The sequence below is a fragment of the Nycticebus coucang genome, chromosome 21, assembly GCF_027406575.1.
Source record: "Nycticebus coucang isolate mNycCou1 chromosome 21, mNycCou1.pri, whole genome shotgun sequence".
NCBI lineage: Eukaryota > Metazoa > Chordata > Mammalia > Primates > Lorisidae > Nycticebus > Nycticebus coucang.
Genome location: NC_069800.1, coordinates 19,478,025 through 19,502,116, shown reverse-complemented (window position 1 = coordinate 19,502,116; position 24,092 = coordinate 19,478,025).

The following is a 24,092-nucleotide window of genomic DNA, read 5'->3' as shown; positions in this document are numbered from 1 at the left end:
AGATCCAACTGAAATACAGAAAAATGCCATAGGATACCCAGGCCTTTGGCAACATACCTGAAAAATATTTTCTTGCTTTTCAACCACTTATTGCTGCAAATCTCCTACCTAAGCCAAATCAAGACACTTTTGAGATCACAAACAACTGAGACCTGTCTAGAGAATCATCTGAAATCACAAACCTCCATACTGCAGCCAAAATTTCCAATGCTTTCCAACAAACAGCAGACACGACCAAGTCACTTCAAGGTTGGTTAACTTTAAAATTAACAAACATTTTCCTTTTTCAGAATTATTTAACTCTTATGGAGGCGGAGCAAGATGGTAGCCGAGTAACAGCTTCCTTGCATCTGGGCACCGTGAGTCTGGGGAGATAGGACTCCAGGCAACTCTGGCTGGTGGGAACTGCCTATCATCACTCCTATGAAGATACAGGGAGTCAGCGAGAGACTTCTGGACCCCAAGAGGAGGACTAAAACAGTGGAAAACCGGCAAGTGGTCGCGTGTCTTCAATCCGTCTAAACCCGCCCACAACTTCCACAGGCACAAGAACTTAAAGAGTAAGAGGAAATGAAAGGAAAATTAGGGCAAGGAAACAGATAAAAGAAATCACCCATGAGGAAGAATCAGCAGAAAACTCCAGGCAACATGAAAAACCAGTCTAGAACAACCCCACCAAGGGACCATGAGGTAGCTACTGCAGATGATTCCACCAGTATAGAAATGTTAGGAATGACAGAAAGGGAATTTAGAATACACATGTTGAAAACAATGAAAGAAATGATGGAAACAATGAAGGAAATTGCTAATAAAGTGGAAAATAACCAAAAAGAAATCCAAAAACAGAATCAAATAAGAGATGAACGATATGAAGAAAATAAAAAGGATATAGCAGACCTGAAGGAACTGAAACAGTCAATTAGGGAACTTAAAGATACAATGGAAAGTATCAGCAACAGGTTAGACCATGCAGAAGAAAGAATTTCAGAGGTAGAAGACAAAGTTCTTGAGATAACTCAGACAGTAAAAGAGGCAGAAAAGAAGAGAGAGAAAGCAGAACGTTCACTGTCAGAATTATGGGACTTTATGAAGTGTTCCAACATACGAGTTATAGGAATTCCAGAAGGGGAAGAAGAATGCCCCAGAGGAATGGAAGCCATACTAGAGAATATTATAAAAGAAAATTTCCCAAACATCACCAAAGAGTCTGACACACTGCTTTCAGAGGGATATCGGACCCCAGGTCGCCTCAACTCTAACGGAGGTTCTCCAAGACACATTGTGATGAACCTGTCCAAAGTCAAGACAAAAGAAAAGATTCTGCAAGCTGCCAGGAGTAAGCGCCAGTTGACCTACAGGGGAAAATCCATCAGAGTTACTGCAGACTTCTCTAATGAAACTTTTCAAGCAAGAAGACAATGGTCATCTACCTTTAACCTACTTAAACAGAACAATTTTCAGCCCAGAATTCTGTACCCTGCTAAGCTAAGCTTCAGAATTGACGGAGAAATCAAATCATTTACGGATATACAAACATTGAGGAAATTCGCCACAACAAGACCAGCTCTACAGGAAATACTTCAACCTGTTCTGCACACTGACCACCACAATGGATCAGCAGCAAAGTAAGAACTCAGAAATCAAAGGACAGAACCTAACCTCCACACTGATGCAAAAGATAAAACTAAGCAATGGACTCTCACCAAATAAGACGAATAGAATACTACCACACTTATCAATTATCTCAATAAATGTTAATGGCTTGAATTCCCCACTGAAGAGACATAGATTGGCTGACTGGATTAAAAGACACAAGCCATCCATTTGCTGTCTGCAAGAAACACACCTGGCTTCAAAAGACAAATTAAAGCTCCGAGTCAAGGGTTGGAAGACAATTTTTCAGGAACTCAGAAGAAAAGAGGAGTTGCAATCTTATTTTCAGATACATGTGGATTTAAAGCAACTAAAGTCAAAAAAGACAAAGATGGTCACTTTATATTGGTCAAGGGAAAACTACAACAAGAGGACATTTCCATTCTAAATATTTATGCACCCAATTTAAATGCTCCCAGATTCTTGAAGCAGACCTTACTCAGTCTGAGCAATATGATATCTGATAATACCATCATAACAGGGGACTTTAACACACCTCTTACAGTGCTGGACAGATCCTCTAAACAGAAATTAAACAAAGATGTAAGAGATTTAAATGAGACACTAGAACAACTATGCTTGATAGATGCATATAGAACACTCCACCCCAAAGATAAAGAATATACATTCTTCTCATCACCCCATGGAACATTCTCCAAAATTGATCATACCCTGGGACACAAAACAAATATCAACAGAATCAAAAGAATTGAAATTTTACCTTGTATCTTTTCAGACCATAAGGCACTAAAGGTGGAACTCAACTCTCACAAAAATGCTCAATCCCACCCAAAGGCATGGAAATTAAACAATCTTCTGTTGAATAACAGATGGGTGAAGGAAGAAATAAAACAGGAAATCATTAACTTCCTTGAGCATAACAACAATGAAGACACAAGCTACCAAAACCTCTGGGATACTGCAAAAGCAGTTTTGAGAGGAAAATTCATCGCTTTAGATGCCTACATTCGAAAAACAGAAAGAGAGCACATCAACAATCTCACAAGAGATCTTATGGAATTGGAAAAAGAAGAACAATCTAAGCCTAAACTCAGTAGAAGAAAAGAAATATCCAAAATCGAATCAGAGATCAATGAAATTGAAAACAAAAGAATCATTCGGAAAATTAATGAAACAAGGAGTTGGTTTTTTGAAAAAATAAATAAAATAGATAAACCATTAGCCAGACTAACTAGAAATAGAAAAGTAAAATCTCTAATAACCTCAATCACAAACAATAAAGGGGAAATAACAACTGATCCCACAGAGATACAAGAGATCATCTCTGAATACTACCAGAAACTCTATGCCCAGAAATTTGACAATGTGAAGGAAATGGATCAATATTTGGAATCACACCCTCTCCCTAGACTTAGCCAGGAAGAAATAGACCTCCTGAACAGACCAATTTCAAGCACTGAGATCAAAGAAACAATAAAAAAGCTTCCAACTAAAAAATGCCCTGGTCCAGATGGCTTCACTCCAGAATTCTATCAAACCTTCAAGGAAGAGCTTATTCCTGTACTGCAGAAATTATTCCAAAAAACTGAGGAAGAAGGAATCTTCCCCAACACATTCTATGAAGCAAACATCACCCTGATACCAAAACCAGGAAAAGACCCAAACAAAAAGGAGAATTTCAGACCAATCTCACTCATGAACATAGCCGCAAAAATTCTCAACAAAATCCTAGCCAATAGATTACAGCTTATCATCAAAAAAGTCATTCATCATGATCAAGTAGGCTTCATCCCAGGGATGCAAGGCTGGTTTAACATACGCAAGTCTATAAACGTTATCCACCATATTAACAGAGGCAAAAATAAAGATCACATGATCCTCTCAATAGATGCAGAAAAAGCATTTGATAAAATCCAGCATCCTTTTCTAATTAGAATTCTGAAGAGTATAGGCATAGGTGGCACATTTCTAAAACTGATTGAAGCTATCTATGACAAACTCACAGCCAATATTTTACTGAATGGAGTAAAACTCAAAGCTTTTCCTCTTAGAACTGGAACCAGACGAGGTTGTCCTCTGTCACCTTTACTATTCAACGTAGTGCTGGAAGTTCTAGCCAATACAATTAGGCAAGACAAGGAAATAAAGGGAATCCAAATAGGAGCAGAGGAGGTCAAACTCTCCCTCTTTGCTGACAACATGATCTTATACTTAGAGAACCCCAAAGACTCAACCACAAGACTCCTAGAAGTCATCAAAAAATACAGTAATGTTTCAGGATATAAAATCAATGTCCACAAGTCAGTAGCCTTTGTATACACCAATAACAGTCAAGATGAGAAGCTAATTAAGGACACAACTCCCTTCACCATAGTTTCAAAGAAAATGAAATACCTAGGAATATACCTAACGAAGGAGGTGAAGGACCTCTATAAAGAAAACTATGAAATCCTCAGAAAGGAAATAGCAGAGGATATTAACAAATGGAAGAACATACCATGCTCATGGATGGGAAGAATCAACATTGTTAAAATGTCTATACTTCCCAAAGCTATCTACCTATTCAATGCCATTCCTATCAAAGTACCTACATCGTACTTTCAAGATTTGGAAAAAATGATTCTGCGTTTTGTATGGAACCGGAAAAAAACCCGTATAGCTAAGGCAGTTCTTAGTAACAAAAATAAAGCTGGGGGCATCAGCATACCAGATTTTAGTCTGTACTACAAAGCCATAGTGGTCAAGACAGCATGGTACTGGCACAAAAACAGAGACATAGACACTTGGAATCGAATTGAACACCAAGAAATGAAACTAACATCTTACAACCACCTAATCTTTGATAAACCAAACAAGAACTTACCTTGGGGGAAAGACTCCCTATTCAATAAATAGTGTTGGGAGAACTGGATGTGTACATGTAAAAGACTGAAACTGGACCCACACCTTTCCCCACTCACAAAAATTGATTCAGGATGGATAAAGGACTTAAATTTAAGGCATGAAACAATAGAAATCCTCAAAGAAAGCATAGGAAAAACACTGGAAGGTATTGGCCTGGGGGAAGACTTCATGAAGAAGACTGCCATGGCAATTGCAACAACATCAAAAATAAACAAATGGGACTTCATGAAACTGAAAAGCTTCTGTACAGCTAAGGACACAATAACCAAAGCAAAGAGACAACCTACACAATGGGAAAGGATATTTGCATATTTTCAATCAGACAAAAGCTTGATAACCAGGATCTATAGAGAACTCAAATTAATCCACATGAAAAAAGCCAACAATCCCTTATATCAATGGGCAAGAGACATGAATAGAACTTTCTCTAAAGATGACAGACGAATGGCTAACAAACATATGAAAAAATGTTCATCATCTCTATATATTAGAGAAATGCAAATCAAAACAACCCTGAGATATCATCTAACCCCAGTGAGAATGGCCCACATCACAAAATCTCAAAACTGCAGATGCTGGCGTGGATGTGGAGAGAAGGGAACACTTTTACACTGCTGGTGGGACTGCAAACTAGTACAACCTTTCTGGAAGGAAGTATGGAGAAACCTCAAAGCACTCAACCTAGACCTCCCATTCGATCCTGCAATCCCATTACTGGGCATCTACCCAGAAGGAAAAAAATCCTTTTATCATAAGGACACTTGTACTAGACTGTTTATGGCAGCTCAATTTACCATTGCCAAAATGTGGAAACAGCCTAAATGCCCTCCAACCCAGGAATGGATTAACAAGCTGTGGTATATGTATACCATGGAATACTATTCAGCTATTAAAAAAAATGGAGACTTTACATCCTTCGTATTAACCTGGATGGAAGTGGAAGACATTATTCTTAGTAAAGCATCACAAAAATGGAGAAGCATGAATCCTATGTACTCAATCTTGATATGAGGACAATTAATGACAATTAAGTTTATGGGGGGGGGAAGCAGAAAGAGGGATGGAGGGAGGAGGGTGGGGCCTTAGTGTGTGTCACACTTTATGGGGGCAAGACATGATTGCAAGAGGGACTTTACCTAACAATTGCAATCAGTGTAACTGGCTTATTGTACCCTCAATGAATCCCCAACAATAAAAAAAAAAAAATTATTTAAGTACATAGTAGTTAGGTTTTTACAAAATAATATACATTTTAAAGAATATCTCATTGGAGTTTCTTGAATGAGGCCTTACTGTGAAGTTTCCCCAGCCTTGCGGTTGACCCTGAGTTAATGCTTACAAATGAGCAAGCACTTGTTGTTGACAGGAAGACAGGAAAAGCACAGAAAGTTTTTCCAGAATAGGAATCTCATAAATTGAGTCTGAAAGGATGGGTAGAGTTTAGTCTAATCTAGGAAAGTAGAAGGACGTCCCTAGCAGAAACAGCCAGGGAGGAGGTACAACGGGAGAAACAGGAGGTTGTGTGCTCTCACTGTCTTAGGTTGGGTCACAGAGACGTCAGAGCTCAGGCTTTAGTCATCATTGTGGGGTTTTAAGCAGAGAATGGTCTTGGTCAGTTTCCTGATTTGGAAAGATTAACTGGGCTTCAAGTTGGAGATGGATATGCAGGAGGCACAGCTAGAGATAAAAAGCTTCATTGCTCCTGCACGTGCACAGCACAGGCTGGCTTTGTGCTATTTCCCTTCTAAGGCCACTTAAGACTCTCTCTTTTTTTTTTTTTTTTTTGTAGAGACAGAGTCTCACTTTATGGCCCTCGGTAGTGTGCCGTGGCCTCACACAGCTCACAGCAACCTCCAACTCCTGGGCTTAAGCGATTCTCTTGCCTCAGCCTCCCGAGTAGCTGGGACTACAGGTGCCTGCCACAACACCTGGCTATTTTTTGGTTGCAGTTTGGCTGGGGCCGGGTTTGAACCCACCACCCTTGGTATATGGGGCCTGCGCCTTACCGACTGAGCCACAGGCGCCGCCCCATCAAGGTCAGACGCGGTAGCTCAGGGTCCCACATCTTGAGGCATCTCAAGTCCTGGCTGCTATGTTTTGAGGGAGCACACTGTCCAGGAATATAGTGGCACTCTCCACCTACCTCCCCTCCCCTTAGTGAGCACAGCCTGGAGGATGCCCAGGGTGCACAAAGGGATGAAGTGTCACCATCCATTAGTTTCAATATTTCTGAGGACAATCCTTCCTCAGATTCAAAGATCTTTTTAGTCTTGAGCCAACCTTGGGAGAATAGATTTTAAATGGGTACATTTGCCAACAACTTGCTTTCCACCAAATGGAAAAATAAGAGCCCTTTATTCTCTGATGATGACCATTAGACAGGGCTCCAAAACCACAGGCCTTCAGGATCACAGACTTTCCCAGACCAAAGCACACTCTGGACCTACTTAAGTGACAGGCATTGTTTTCATGGTGTTTTCAAGACCATTGGAAGTTTTGGGAAAGAAAAGGCCAAATATCATAACGTTGTGAACATCAGAAGCTGCTTACCTAAGGTGGACCCCTTCTAGATTGGTCTGTGAAATAATAGAGTATTTCAGAAAAAAAATACTCAAGAAACCAAAATTACTCAGAATAGTTAAGAAAAAACTGCCAGCAAGGACTCCCAGGCTCCTTGGAACCCAGGCTGCTGCTCCTTATGGCAAATGGATCCAAATTGCTTTCCCAGCTCTCTCCAGAACCCTGATAAGGAAACATGCTTGCTCTGTAGCAAGAGGGATTTAATTCAAACAGAGAAAAAAAAAAGTACTCATTCTCAAAATGTTTTAGGAACTCCAGGGCCTGACGAAGAAAACAACCTTAAAATTCACTCCTTAGGAAATACTGACCACCCGTTATATGTTGTGAACAAAAATAAAATCTTAAGGCTCTCCCCTTACAACGGCTGACTAACTGGACCCCCTCTTGGCCAAGAGGATTTCCTAAAATTGAGTTGCCACCCACGGGAAAGGAGATCAGACAGGCCTTGTCATGTCCCCTCCCTCCTTAGAGATATCCTCTGTGATAAGCATGAGCAAGCTAAGACGTATCTGCAGGTCCTCAACATATACAATAAACTGCTTAAGTCTAGACATATGTGCTATAGTTTGTCTCTGATTAACAGACCCCCATCTTCACCAAGATTCTTTTTCGCTAATTCTTGGTCTAATTGACAAACCCTAACTATTTCAGCCAATCGTCAGCCAGAGTCTCTAAACTTACCTATAACCTATAAACGCCCTGCTTTGAGAAGTCCCACTTTTTCAGGCCAAATGTATACCTCCAGTTATTGATCTATGACTTGACCTGTAATTCCTATCTCCCAGAACGTATAAGATCAAACTGTAAGCCCACCACCAGGAGTCTACTTGCTCAAGATTTCTTGAATGTGGCTCCAGCCCATAGTTCTCAAATTTGGCTCAGAATAAACCTCCTTAAATTATTTCCCAGAAGATGACTTCTTTTCCATAGACAGTGTTATGTGCTACTATGTGCAAAGCAAATTTATTTGTAAATAAAACAAAGATTCTCACCCAAGTAGCACTTATAACCTAGCACTGGAGACCAACAAGTGTTGCTTGAGCACAGAAAGCTTCCAGAGCCCCAAGCGGGGAGGTACAGTGTGAGTACGGTGAACACAGCACAGTGCAGGCCACTATGCATCTCACTTGCCTCATTATACAGGTGGCCCAACTGGTCCGGGCCAACTGGCTGGCCCAAGTGGACACAGCACAGTGCAGGTCACTATGGGCACAAACCAACATGGGCACTGTGGTTACATCCCAGTGTCAGAAAAGCTCACTTTTGGTATAACCCAGTGTGAGCTTGTATAATGTTATTATAGTGCAGTGTGAGCCTAGTGCAGTGAGCGTGATGCATTGTGACTGTGTTCCGGTATAACAATGATCCAGTGTGACCATGGTGCATGGGACTATAGTCCAGTGTGAACACAGTGCACTGTGACTACAGCTCAGTGTGAGCATGGTGCAGTGTGACAATAGTCCAGTGTGACAATGTTGTGGTGTGACTATACCCCAGTGTGACCATGGTGCAGTGTGACTGTAGTCAAGTGTGAGCACAGTGCACTGTGACTACAGCTCACTGTGAGTGCAGTTCAGTGTGACTACAGCTCAGTGTGAACACAGTGCAGTGTAATTATCCCCCAATGTGAGCACAGTGCAGTGTGACAATAGTCCAGTGTGACAATGTTGCAGTGTGACTGTAGTCCAGTGTGAGCACAGTGCACTGTGGCTACAGTTCAGTGTGAATGAAATTCAGTGTGACAACAGCTCAGTGTGAACACAGTGCAGCGTGACTATCCCCCAGTGTAAGCACAGTGCAGGGTCACTATAGCCCAGTGTCAGCACAGTGCAGAATGAGTGCAGTTCAGTGTGAGCACAGTGAACTGTGACTATAGCTCAGTGTGAGCACAGTGCAGTGTGACTATATCCCAGTATGAGAAAGGTGCAGTGTGACTATACCCCAATGTGAGCACAGTGCAGTGTGACTATACATCAGTGTGAGCACAATGCAGTGTGACTACACCCCAGTGTGAGCAAGGTACAGTGTGACTATACCCCAGTGTGAACACAGGGCAGCTCAATGTCAGCAAAGTGAAGTATGACTATAACCCAGTGTGAACAAGGTTCACTGTGACTACAGCTCAGTATAAGCACAGTGTGAGCAAAGTGCAGTGTGACTATATCCCAGTGTCAGCAAGGTGCAGTGAGACTATAGCCCAGTGTGAGCACAATGCACTGGACTACAGCTCAGTGTAAACACAGTGCACTGGACTACAGCTCAGTGTGAGCACAGTGCAGTGTGACTATATCCCATTGTGAGAAAGGTACAGTGTGAGTATACCCCAGTGTGAACACAGTGCACTGGACTACAGCTCAGTGTAAGCACAGTGCAGTGTGACTATAACCCATTGTGAGCAAAGTGCAGTGTGAATATAGCCCAGTGTCAGCATAGTGCACTGGACTACAGCTCAGTGTAAGCACGGTGCAGTGTGACTACAGCTCAGTCTGAGCACAGTGCAGTGTGACTATAGCCCAGTGTCAGCACAGTGCAGAATGAGTACAGTTCAGGGTGAGCACAGTGCAGGGTGAATATAGATCAGTATGAGCACACTGCAGGGGTGAGTATAGATCAGTGTGAGCACAGTGTAGGGGAGTATAGATCAGTATGAACACACTGCAGGGTGAGTATATATCAGTATGAGCACACTGCAGGGTGAGTATAGATCAGGGGAGCACAGTGTAGGGTGACTATACCCCAGGGTGAACAAGCTGCACTGTGACGATGGTGCAGTGTGACTATATCCCAGTGTGACCAGGGTGCAGTGTGATGGTAGTCCACTGTGAACACAGGGCACTGTGACTACAGTTCAGTGTGAGTGCAATTCAGTGTGACTACACCTCAGTGTGAAACAGTGCAGTGTGACTAACCCCCTGTGTCAGCACACTACAGTGTGACTATAGTTCAGTGTGAGTACAGTACAGAGTAAGTATGGCTCAGTATGAACACAGTACCGGGTGAATATAGCTCACTGTGAACATAGAGCAGGGTGAGTATAGCTCAGTATGAAGACAGTGCATGGTGAGTATAACTCATTGTGAAAACAGTGCAGGGTGAGTATAGCTCATTGTGAAAACAGTGCAGGGTGAGTATACCTCACTGTGAACACAGTGCAGGGTGAGTAAACTGCACTGTGAACACAGTGCAGGGTGAGTATAGCTGTATGGAACACAGTGCAGGGTGAGTATACTTCAGTCTGAGCACAGTGTAGGGTAAATATAGCTCAGTGTGAGCACAGTGTGTGGTGAGTATAGCTCAGTATGAATACAGTGCAGGGTGAGTATAGCTCACTGCGAACACACTGCAGGGGAGTATAGTTCAGCATGGCACAGTGCAGGGTGAGGATAGCTCAGTATAAACACACTGCAGGCTGAGTATAGCTCAGTGTGAGTACTGTGCATGGTGAGTATGGCTCATTGTAAGCAAGTGCAGAGTGAGTATAGCTCAGTGTGAAAACAGTGCAGGGTGAGTATACCTCAGTATGAACACAGTGCAGGATGAGAATAGCTCAGGGTGAACACAGTGCAGGGTGAGGATAGCTCATTGTGAGCACAGCGCAGGGTGAGGATAAATCAGTATTTACACAGTGCAGGGTGAGGATAGCTCATTGTGAACACAGTGCAGGGTGACTATAGCTCAATGTGAACACAGTGCAGGGTGAGGATAGCTTACTGTGAACACAGTGCAGGGTGAGTACAGCTCAGTGTGAACACGGTGCAGGGTGAGGATAGCTGATTGTGAACACAGTGCAGGGTGAGTGCAGCTCAGTATAAACACACTGCAGGGTGAGTATAGCTCGGTGTGAGCACAGTGCAGGACGAGTATAGCTCAGAATGAACACAGGGCAGGGTGAGAATAGCTCAGTGTGAACACAGTGCAGGGGGAGTATAGCTCATTATGAACACAGTGCATGGTGATTACAGCTCAGAGGGAGCACAGTGCACGGTGAGTATAGCTCAGTATGAACACTGTGCAAAGTGAGTATAGCTCAGTGTGAACACAGTGCAGGGTGAGTATACCTCAGTGTGAACACAATACAAAGTGAGTATAGCTCACTGTGAATACAGTGCAGGGTAAGGATAGCTCAGGGTAAGGATAGCTCACTGTGAACACAGTGCAGGGTAAGGATAGCTCACTGTGAACACAGTGCAGGGTGAGGATAGCTCAGTGTGAGCACAGTGCAGGGTGAGAATAGCTCATTCTGAACATAGCAGAGTGTGAGGATAGCTCATTGTGGATACAGTGCAGGGTGAGTGTAGCTCAGTGTGAACATAGCAGGGTGAGTATACCTCAGTGTGAGCACAGTGCAGGGGGAGTATAGTTCAGTATGAAAACAGTGCAGGGTGAGTATAGCTCACTGTAAACATAGTGCAGGGTGAGTATAGCTCAGTGTGAGCACAGTGCGGGGGGAGTATAGTTCAGTTTGAAAACAGTGCAGGGTGAGTATAGCTCAGTGAGAACATAGTCCAGGGTGAGAATAGCTCATTGTGAGCACAGTGCATGGTGAGTGTAGCTCAGTTTGAGCACAGTGCAGGGTGAGAATAGCTCACTGTGAACACAGTACAGGGTTAGGAGAGCTCAGTGTAAGCACAGTGTGGGGTGAGTATAGCTCACTGTGAACAGGGTGCAGGGTGAGGATGCCTCAGTGTGAACACAGTGCAGGCTGAGTATAGCTCACTGTGAACAGAGTACATGGTGTGTATAGCTCATTGTGAGCACACTGCAGGGTGAGTATAGCTCACGATGAACACAGTGCAAGGTGAGTATAGCTCAGTAAGAACATAGTGCAGGGTGAGAATAGCTCATTGTGAGCACAGTGCATGGTGAGTATAGCTCAGTTTGAGCACAGTGCAGGGTGAGTATAGCTCACTGTGAACACAGGACAGAGTTAGGAGAGCTCAGTGTGAGCACAGTGCAGGGTGAGTATAGCTCAGTGTGAACACAGTGCAGGATCAGTATAGCTCAGTATGAGCACAGTGCAGAGTGAGTATAGCTCAGTGTGAACACAGTGCAGGATGAGTATAGCTCAGTATGAACACAATGCAGGGTGAGGATAGCTCACGGTGAACACAGTGCATGGTGAGTATAGCTCAGTATGCACACAGTGCAGGATGAGGATAGCTCACTGTGAATACTGTGCAGGGTCAGTATAGCTCACTGTGAACACAGTGCAGGGTGAGCATAGCTCATTGTGAACAGAGTGCTGGGTGAGTATAGCTCAGTATGACCACAGTGCAAAGTGAGTATAGCTCAGTGTGAACATAGTGCAGGGTGAGTATAGCTCAGTGTGAACACACTGCAGGGTGAGGATAGCTCACTGTGAACACTGTGCAGGGTGAGTATAGCTCAGTGTGAACACAGTGCATGGTGAGGATAGCTCACTGTGAACACTGTGCAGGGTGAGTATAGCTCAGTGTGAACACAGTGCAGGATAGGAATAGCTCATTGTGAAAACAGTACAGGGTGAGTACAGCTCACTATAAACACAGCGTAGGGTTAGTATAGCTCAGTGTGAACACAGTGCAGGGTGAGGATAGCTCATTGTGAGCACAGTGCAGGCTGAGTATAGCTCAGTGTGAGCACAGTGCAGGGTGAGTAGAGCTCACTGTGAGCACAGTGCAGGGTGAGGATAGCTCATTGTGAGCACAGTGCAGGCTGAGTATAGCCCACAGTGAACACCGTGCAGGGTGAGCATAGCTCAGTGTGAGCACAGTGCACAGTGAATATAGCTCAGTATGAAAACAGTAACGGGTGAGTATAGCTCAGTGTGAGCACAGTGCAGGATGACTATAGCTCAGAATGAACACAGTGCAGGGTGAGGATAGCTCGGTGTGAACACAGTGCAGGGGGAGGATAGCTCATTATGAACACAGTACAGGGTGATTAAAGCTCAGAGGGAGCACAGTGCAGGGTGACTATAGCTCAGTGTGAGCACAGTGCAGGGGGAGTATAGTTCAGTTTGAAAACAGTGCAGGGTGAGTATAGCTCAATGTAAACATAGTGCAGGGTGAGTATAGCTCAGTGTGAGCTCAGTGCAGGGGGAGGATTGTTCAGTTTGAAAACAGTGCAGGGTGAGTATAGCTCACTGTGAACACAGTACAGGGTTAGGAGAGCTCAGTGTGAGCACAGTGCAGCGTGAGTATAGCTCACTGTGAACACAGTGCAGGGTGAGGATACCTCAGTGTGAACACAGTGCAGGATGAGTATAGCTCACTGTGAACAGAGTACATGGTGACTATAGCCCATTGTGAGCACATTGCAGGGTGAGTATAGCTCATGATGAACACAGTGCAGGGTGAGTATAGCTCAGTGAGAACATAGTGCAGGGTGAGAATAGCTCATTGTGAGCACAGTGCATGGTGAGTATAGCTCAGTTTGAGCACAGTGCACGATGAGTATAGCTCACTGTGAACACAGTACAGGGTTAGGAGAGCTCAGTGTGAGCAGAGTGCAGGGTGAGTATAGCTCACTGTGAACATAGTGCAGTGTGAGTATAGCTCAGAGTGAACACAGTGCAGGGTAAAGATAACTCAGTATGAACACAGTGCGGGGATGAGTATAGCTCAGTGTTAACACAGTGCAGGATCAGTATAGCTCAGTATGAGCACAGTGCAGACTGAGTATAGCTCAGTGTGAGCACAGTGCAGGGTGAGTATAGCTCACTATGAACACAATGCAGGGTGAGGATAGCTCATTGTGAACACAGTGCATGGTGAGTAGAGCTCAGTATGAACACAGTGCAGGATGAGGAGCTCACTGTGAACACTGTGCATGATGAGTATAGCTCAATGTGAACACAGTGCAGGGTGAGCACAGCTCATTGTGAACACAGTGCAGGGTGAGTATAGCTCAGTATGACCACAGGGCAGAGTGAGTATAGCTCAGTATGAAAATAGTGCAGGGTGAGTATAGCTCAGTGTGAACACAGTGCAGGGTGAGTATAGCTCAGTGTGAACACAGTGCAGGGTGAGGATAGCTCACTGTGAACACTGTGCAGGGTGAGTACAGCTCAGTGTGAACACAGTGCAGGATCAGTATAGCTCATTGTGAATACTGTGCAGGGTGAGTATAGCTCACTGTGAACACAGTGCAGGGTGAGCATACGTCATTGTGAACACAGTGCAGGGTGAGTATAGCTCAGTGTGAACACAGTGCATGGTGAGGATAGCTCACTGTGAACACTGTGCAGGGTGAGTATAGCTCAGTGTGAACACTGTGCAGGGTAGGCATAGCTCATTGTGAACACAGTGCAGGGTGAGTACAGCTCAGTATGTGCACAGTGTAGGGTGAGTATAGCTCAGTGTGACCACAGTGCAAGGTGAGTATAGCTCAGTTTGAGCACAGTGCAGGGTGAGAATAGCTCACTGTGAGCACAGTACAGGGTTAGGAGAGCTCAGTGTGAGCACAGTGCAGGGTGAGTATAGCTCACTGTGAACACAGTGCAGGGTGAGGATACCTCAGTGTGAACACAGTGCAGGATGAGTATAGCTCAATATGAACACAGTGTAGGGTGAGTATAGCTCACTGTGAGCACACTGCAGGGTGAGTATAGCTCACGATGAACACAGTGCAGGGTGAGGATAGCTCACAGTGAACACAGTGCAGGATGAGGATAGCTCAGGGTGAGCACAGTCCAGGATAAGTATAGCTCAATGTGAACACAGTGTAGGGTGAGTATAGCTCATTGTGAGCACAGTTCAGGGTGAGTATAGCTCAATATGAACACAGTATAGGGTGAGTATAGCTCACTGTGAGCAAAGTTAGGGTGAGTATAGCTCACAGTGAACACACTGCAGGGTGAGGATACCTCAATGTGAACACAGTACAGGATGAGTATAGCTCACAGTGAACACAGTGTCAGGTGAGTATAGCGCAGTGTGAACACACTACAGAGTGAATATAGCTCATTGTGAGCACAGTGCAGGGTGAGTATAGCTCACTGTGAACACAGTACAGTGTTCGGATAACTCACTGTGAACACAGTGTAGGATGAGTATAGCTCACTGCGAACACAGTGCAGGGGGAATATAGCTCATTATGAGCACAGTGCAGGGTGAGTATAGCAAACTGTGAACACAGTTCAGGGTGAGTGTAACTCAGTGTGAGCACAAAGCAGGGAGAGTATAGCTCAGTGTCAGCACAGTGCACAGTGAATATAGCTCATTATGAACACAGTGCGGGATGAGTAGCTCAGTGTGAACACAGTGCAGTATGAGTATAGCTCACTGTGAACACATTACAGGGTGAGTATAGCTCATTGTGAGCACAGTGAAAGGTGAGTATACCTCAGTATGAACACAGTGCAGGGTTAGTATACCTCAGTGTGAACACAAAGCAGGGTGAGTATAGCTCACTGTGAACACAGTGCAGGGTGAGTATATTTCAGCATGAACACAGTGCAGGCTGAGTATAGCTCAGTATGAGCACAGTGCAGAGTGAGTATAGCTCAATATGAACACAGTGCAGGGTAAGTATAGCTCAGTGTGAACACAATGCAGGGTGAGTATAGCTGACTGTGACAAAGGGCAGGGTGAGGATAGCTCACTGTGAAGACAGTGCCGGGTGAGTATAGCTCAATGTGAGCACAGTGAAGAGTGAGTATAGATCACTGTGAGCACAGTGCAGGGTGAGGATAGCTGAATGTGAACATAGTGCAGGGTGAGTATAGCTCACTGTGAACACAGTTCAGGGTGAGTATAGCTCAGTGTGAAAACAGTGTAGGGTGAGTATAGCTCACTGTGACAAAGTGAACAGTAGAATAACTCAGTGTGAGCACAGTGCAGAGTGAGTATAGGTCACTGTGAGCACAGTGTAGGGTGACGAAAGCGCATTGTGAACACAATGCAGGGTGAGTATAGCTCACTGTGAACACAGGGCAGGGTGAGGATAGCTCACTGTGAACAAAGTGCAGGGTGAGTATAGCTCAGTGTGAACATAGTGCAGGGTGAGTATAACTCACTGTGAACACAGAGCAGGGTGAGGTTAGCTCAGTGTGAACGCAATGCAGGATGAAATAGCTCACTGAGAACACAGTGCAGGGTGAGTAGAGATCATTCTGAGCACAGGGCAGGGTGAGAACAGCTTAATATGAACACAGTGCAGGGTTAGTATAGGTCACTTTGAAGACAGTGCAGGGCGAGGGTACATCAGTGTGAACACAATGCACAATGAGTATAGCTCACTGTGAACACAGTGCCGGGTGAGTATAGCTCAGTGTGAGCACAGTGTACAGTGAGTATAGCTCACTGTGAGCACAGTGCAGGGTGAGTATAGCTTACTGTGAACGCAGTGCCAGGTGATTATATCTCAGTGGGAGCACAGTGCAGAGTGAGTATAGCTCAGTGTGAGCAAATGGAAGGATGAGTATAGCTCAGCATGAACACAGTGCAGTGTGAGGACAGCTCATTGTGAACAAGGTGCAGAAAGAGAGATTAGCTCATTGTGAGCACAGTGCAGGGTGAGAATAGCTCAGTGAACACAGGGCAGGGTGAGTATAGCTCAGCGTGAACACAGTGCAGGGTGGGGATAGCTCATTCAGATTACAGTGCAGTGTGAGATTAGCTTAGTGTGCGCACAGTGCAGGGTGAGTATAGCTCTCTGTGGACACAATGCAGGGTGAGTATAGATCACTGTGAACACAGTGCAGGTTGAGGATAGCTCATTGTGAAGACAGTGCACGGTGAGTATAGCTCAGTATGAACACAGTGCAGGGTGAGTATAGCTCAGTATGAATACAGTGCCGGGTGAGGATAGCTCATTGTAAGCACAGTGCAGGGTGAGTATAGCTCAGTGTGAGAACAGTGCAGGGTGAGTACAGCTCACTGTGAACACAGTGCAGAGAGAGTTTAGCTCATTGTGAGGACAGTGCAGGCTGAGTATACCTCATTACGAACACAGTGTAGCGTGAGTATAGCTCAGTGTGAACATAATGCATGGTGAGTATAGCTCAGTGTGAACACAGTGCAGGGTTAGGATATCTCACTGTGAACACAGTGCAGAGTGAGGATAGCTCAGTGTAAACACAGTGCAGGGGGAGGATAGCTCAGTGTGAGCACAGTTCAGCGTGAGTGTAGCTCAGTGTGAACACAGTGCAGGGGGAGGATAGCTCATTGTGAACACAGTGCAGGGTGAGTATAGCTCAGTGTGAACACAGTGCAGGGAGAGCATAGCTCATTGTGAGCACAGTGCATGGTGAGTATAGCTCAGTGTGAGCACAGTGCAGGGTGAGTATTGCTGAGCATGAACACAGTGCAGGATGAGGAAAGCTCAGTGTGAACACAGTGCAGGGTGAGTATAGCTCACTGTGAACACAGTGCAGAGAAAGGATAGCTCAGTGTGAGGACAGTGCAGGGTGAGTTTAGATCACTGTGAACACAGTGCAGGGTGAGGATAACTCAGTGTGAACACAGTGCACAATGAGTACAGCCACTGTGAACACATTTCAGGGTGAGTATAGATCATTCTGAGCACAGTGCAGGGTGAGTATAGTTCAATATGAACACAGTGCAGGGTGAGTATAGCTCACTGTGAACAAGGTGCAGGGTGAGCATAGCTCAGTGTGAACACAGTACATGATGAAAATTCCTCACTGTGAACACAGTGCAGGGAGAGTATAGCTCAGTGTGAGCACAGTGCAGGGTGAGGATAGCTGAATGAGAACATAGTTCAGGGCGAGTATAGCTCACTGTGAACACCGTGCAGGGTGAGGATAGCTCAGTGTGAACACAATGCAGGGTGAGGATAGCTCAGTGTGAACACAGTGCGGGGTGAGGATAGCTCAGTGTGAGCACAGTGCTGGGTGAGTATAGCTCACTGTCAAGACAGTGCAGGGTGAGGTTAGCTCAGTGTGAACACAAAGCAGGATGAGTATAGCTCACTGTGAACACAGTGCCGAGTGAGTATAGCTCAATGTGAGCACAGTGTAGAGTGAGTGTAGCTCACTGTGAGCACAGTGCAGGGTGAGGATAGCTGAATGAGAACATAGTTCAGGGTGAGTATAGCTCACTGTGAACACCGTGCAGGGTGAGTATAGCTCACTGTGAACACAGTGCAGGGTGAGGATAGCTCAGTCTGAGCACAGTGTAGGGTGAGGTTAGCTCAGTGTGAACACAAAGCAGGATGAGTATAGCTCACTGTGAACACAGTGCCAAGTGAGTATAGCTCAATGTGAGCACAGTGTAGAGTGAGTGTAGCTCACTGTGAGCACAGTGCAGGGTGAGGATAGCTGAATGAGAACATAGTTCAGGGTGAGTATAGCTCACTGTGAACACAGTGCAGGGTGAGTATAGCTCACTGTGACAAATTGAATGGTGAGAATAGCTCAGTGTGAGCACAGTGCAGAGTGTGACGAAAGCTCAGTGGGAACACAATGCAGGGTGAGTATAGCTCACTGTGAACACAGTGCAGGGTGAGTATATTTCAGTATGAACACAGTGCAGGCTCAGGATTTCTCAGTGTGAGCACAGTGCAGGATGAGTATACCTCACTGAGAACACAATGCCGGGTGAATATAGCTCATTGTGAGCAAAGTGAAGGGAGAATATAGGTCATTACGAACACAGTGCAGGGTGAGTATAGCTCAGTGTGAACACCGTACAGGGTGAGTATACCTTACTGTGAACAAAGTGCAGGGTGAGGATAGCTCAATGTGAACACAAAGCAGGATGAGTATAGCTCACTGTGAACACAGTGCCGGGTGAGTATAGCTCAATGTGAGCACAGTGCAGGGTGAGGCTAGCTGAATGTGAACATAGTTCAGGGTGAGTATAGCTCACTGTGAACACCGTGCAGGGTGAGGATAGCTCAGTGTGAACACAGTGCAGGATGAGTATAGTTCACTGTGAACACATTAAGGTGAATATAGATCAATCTGAGCACAGGGCAGGGTGAGTGTACCTCAATATGAACACAGATCAGAGTGAGCCTAGCTCAGTGCGAACACAGTGCAGGGTGAGTATAGCTCACTGCGACAAAGTGAACGGTGAGAACAGCTCAGTGTGAGCACAGTGCAGAGTGAGTATAGGTCACTGTGAGCACAGTGCAGGGTGACGGAAGCTCAGTGTGAACACAATGCAGGGTGAGTATAGCTCACTGTGAACACAGTGCAGGGTGAGGATAGCTCAGTGTGAGCACAGTGCAGGGTGAGTATAGCTCACTGTGAGCACAGTGCAGGCTCAGTTTAGCTCAGTGTGAACACAGTGCAGGATGAGTATAGCTCACTGAGAACACAATGCAGGGTGAACATAGCTCATTGTGAGCACAGTGCAGGGTGAGTGTAGCTCAATATGAGCACAGTGCAGGGTGAATATAGTTCAGTGTGAACACTGTTCAGGGTGAGTATAGCTCACTGAACAAAGTGCGTGCTGAAGATAGCTCAGTGAGACCACAGTACAGGGTGAGTATACCTCAGTGTGAACACAGTGCAGGGTGAGCATAGCTCAGTGTGAACATAGTGAAGGTTGAGTATAGCTCACTGTAAACACAGAGCAGGCTGAGGACAGCTCAGTGTGAACACAGTGCAGGATGACATAGCTCAATGTGAACACAGTGCAGTGTGAGTATAGATCATTCTGAACACAGTGCAGGGTGAGTACAGCTCAATATGAACACAGTGCAGGGTGAGGATAGCTCAGTGTGAACACAGTGCAGGGTGAGCATAGCTCAGTTCGAAAATAGTGCAGGTTGAGTATAGCTCATGGTAAACACATAGCAGGCTGAGGAGAGCTCAGTGTGAACACAGTGCAGGATGACATAGCTCACTGTGAACACAGTGCAGGGTGAGTATAGATCATTCTGAGCACAGTTCAGGGTGAGTACAGCTCAATATGAACACAGTGCAGGGTGAGGATAGCTCAGTGTGAACACAGTGCAGGGTGAGTATAGCTCACTGTGACAAAGTGCACGGTGAGAATAGCTCAGTGTGAGCACAGTGCAGAGTGAGTATAGGTCACTGTGAGCACAGTGCAGGGTGACGAAAGCTCAGTGTGAACACAATGCAGGGTGAGTATAGCTCACTGTGAACACAGTGCAGGGTGAGGATAGCTCAGTGTGAGCACTGTGCAGGGTGAGTATAGCTCACTGTGAGCACGGTGCAGGCTCAGGATAGCTCAGTGTGAACAGAGTGCTGGATGAGTATAGCTTACTGTGAACACAGTGCAGGGTGAGGATAGATCATTCTGAGCACAGTGTAGGGTGAGTACCGCTCATAAGGAACACAGTGCAGGGTGAGCATAGCTCAGTGTGAACATAGTGCAGGGTGAGTATAACTCACTGTGAACACAGAGCAGGGTGAGGTTAGCTCAGTGTGAACACAGTGCAGGATGACATAGCTCACTGAGAACACAGTGCAGGGTGAGTAGAGATCATTCTGAGCACAGTGCAGGGTGAGTACAGCTTAATATGAACACAGTGCAGGGTGAGTATAGGTCACTGTGAAGACAGTGCATGGTGAGGATACATCAGTGTCAACACAATGCACGATGAGTATAGCTCACTGTGAACACAGTGCCGGGTGACTATAGCTCAGTTTGAGCACAGTGTAGAGTGAGTATAGCTCACTGTGAGCACAGAGCAGGGTGAGTATAGGTCACTGTGAAAACAGTGCAGCAGGAGGATAGCTCAGTGTGTGAACACAGTGCAGGGTGAGTATAGCTTACTGCGAACATAGAGCCGGGTGATTATATCTCCGTGGGAGCACAGTGCAGAGTGAGTATAGCTCAGTGTAGCACAGGGAAGGATGAGTATAGCTCAGTATGAACACAGTGCAGTGTGAGGATAGCTCACTGTGAACAAGGTGCAGAGAGAGAGATTAGCTCATTGTGAGCACAGTGCAGTGTGAGTATAGCTCAGTATGAACACAGGGCAGGGTGAGGATAGCTCATTCTGAGCACAGTGCAGTGTGAGATTAGCTTAGTGTGCGCACAGTGCAGGGTGAGTATAGCTCACTGTGGACACAATGCATGATTGAGTATAGATCACTGTGAACACAGTGCAGGTTAAGGATAGCTCATTGTGAAGACAGTGCACGGTGAGTATAGCTCATACAAGCACAGTGCAGGGTGAGTATAGCTCAGTATGAACACAGTGCCAGGTGAGGATAGCTCATTGTGAACACAGGACAGGGTGAGGATAGCTCATTGTGAGCACAGTGCAGGGTGAGTATAGCTCAGTGTGAGAACAGTGCAGGGTGAGTATAGCTAACTGTGAACACAGTGCAGAGAGAGTTTAGCTCATTGTGAGGACAGAGCAGGCTGAGTATACCTCAGTACGAACACAGTGTAGGGTTAGTATAGCTCAGTGTGAACATAATGCATGGTGAGTATAGCTCAGTGTGAACACAGTGCAGGGTTAGGATATCTCACTGTGAACACAGTGCACGGTGAGGATAGCTCAGTGTGAGCACAGTTCAGGGTGAGTATAGCTCAGTGTGAACACAGTGCAGGGGGAGGATAGCTGATTGTGAACACAGTGCAGGGTGATTGTAGCTCAGTATGAACACAGTGCAGGGTGAGTATAGCTCAGTGTGAACACAGTGCGGGGTGAGCATAGCTCATTGTGAGCACGGTGCAGTGTGAATATAGCTCAGTGTGAGCACAGTGCATGGTGAGTATAGCTGAGTATGAACACAGTGCAGGGTGAGGAAAGCTCAGCGTAAACACAGTGCAGGGTGAGTATAGCTTACTGTGAACACAGTGCAGGGTGAGTATAGCTCATTGTGAGCACAGTGCAGGGTAAGTATAGCTCATTGTGAGCAAAGTGCAGGGTAAGTATAGCTTTGTATGAACACAGTGCAGGGTGTGGATAGCTCAGTGTGAAGACAGTGCTGGGTGATGATAGCTCACTGTGAACACAGTGCAGGGTGAGGATAGCTCAGTGTGAACACAGTGCAGGGTGAAAATAGCTCATTGTGAACACAGTGCAGGGTGAGGATAGCTCAGTATGAACACAGTGCAGGGTGAGTATATCTCAGCGTGAGCTCAGTGCACCATGAGTATAGCTCAGTATGAGGACAGTGCAGAGTGAGTATAGCTCATTGTGAACAAGGTGCAGGGTGAGTATTGCTCAGTATGAACACAGTGCAGGATGAGTATAGCTCAGTATGAGCACAGGGCAGGGTGAGTAAGGCTCAGTGTGAACACAGTGCAGGGTGAAGATAGCTCATTGTGAACACAGGGCCGGGAAGGTATAGCTCAGTGTGAGCACAGTGCAGGGTGAGGATAGCTCATTCTGAGCACAGTGCAGTGTGAGATTAGCTTAGTGTGCGCACAGTTCAGGGTGAGTATAGCTCACTGTGGACACAATGCATGGTGAGTATAGATCACTGTGAACACAGTGCAGGTTGAGGATAGCTCATTGTGAAGACAGTGCATGGTGAAAAGCTCGTATAAACACAGTGCAGGGTGAGTATAGCTGAGAATGAACACAGTGCCAGGTGAGGATAGCTCATTGTGAACACAGGACAGGGTGAGGATAGCTCATTGTGAGCACAGTGCAGGGTGAGTATAGCTCAGTGTGAGAACAGTGCAGGGTGAGTATAGCTCACTGTGAACACAGTGCAGAGAGAGTTTAGCTCCTTGTGAGAACAGAGCAGGCTGAGTATACTTCAGTGCGAACACAGTGTAGGGTTTGTATAGCTCAGTGTGAACATAATGCATGGTGAGTGTAGCTCAGTGTGAACACAGTTCAGGGTGAATATAGCTCAATATGAACACAGTGCAGGGTGAGTTTAGCTCAGTGTGAGCACAGTGCAGGGTGAATATAGCTCACTGTGAACACAGTGCAAGGTGAGCATAGCTCAGTATGAACACAGTGCAGGGTGAGGATAGCTCATTCTGAGCACAGTGCAGTGTGAGTTTAGCTTAGTGTGCGCATGGTGCAGGGTGAGTATAGCTCACTGTGAACACAGTGCAGGGTGAGGATAGCTGAGTGTGAGCACAGTGCAGGGTGAGTATACCTCACAGTGAACACAGTGAAGGGTGAGGATATCTCAGTGTGAACACAGGGCAGGATGAGTATAGCTCACTGTAAACACAGTGCAGGGTGAGTATAGCTCATTGTGAGCAGAGTGCAGGGTGAGTATAGCTCAGTATGAACACAGTGCAGGGTGATGTTAACTCAGTGTGAACACAGTGTAGGCTGAGTATAGCTCACTGCGAACACAGTGCAGGGTGAGTATAGCTCAATGTGAGCACAGTGCAGGGTGATTATAGCTCACTGTGAACACAGTGCAGGGTGAGTATAGCTCAGTGTGAGCACACTGCACAGTGAATACAGCTCCGTATGAACACATGCAGGGTGAGTATAGCTCAGTATTAGCACAGTGCAGGATGAGTACAGCTCAGCGTGAACACAGTGCAGGGTGTGGATAGCTTAATGTGAACACAGTGCAAGAAGTGTATAGCTCACTGTGAACACAGTGCAAGGTGAGTATAGCTCATTGTGAGCACAGTGCAGGGTAAGTATAGCTTTGTATGAACACAGTGCAGGGTGATGATAGCTTAGTGTGAACACAGTGCTGGGTATAGCTCACTGTGAACACAGTGCAGGGTGAGGATAGCTCAGTGTGAACACAGTGCAGGGTGAAAATAGCTCATTGTGAACACATTGCAGGGTGAGTAAAACTCAGTATGAACACAGTGCAGGGTGAATATATCTCAGTGTGAGCTCAGTGCACCATGAGTATAGCTCAGTATGAGGACAGTGCAGAGTGAGTATAGCTCATTGTGAACAAGGTGCAGGGTGAGTATTGCTCAGTATGAACACAGTGCAGGATGAGTATAGCTCAGTATGAGCACAGGGCAGGGTGAGTATAGCTCAGTGTGAGCACAGTGCAGGATGAGTATAGCTCAGCATGAACACAATGCAAAGTGAGTATAGCTCACTGTGAGCACAGTGCAAGGTGAGTATAGCTCATTGTGAACACAGTGCAGGGTGAGGATAGCTCAATGTGAACACAG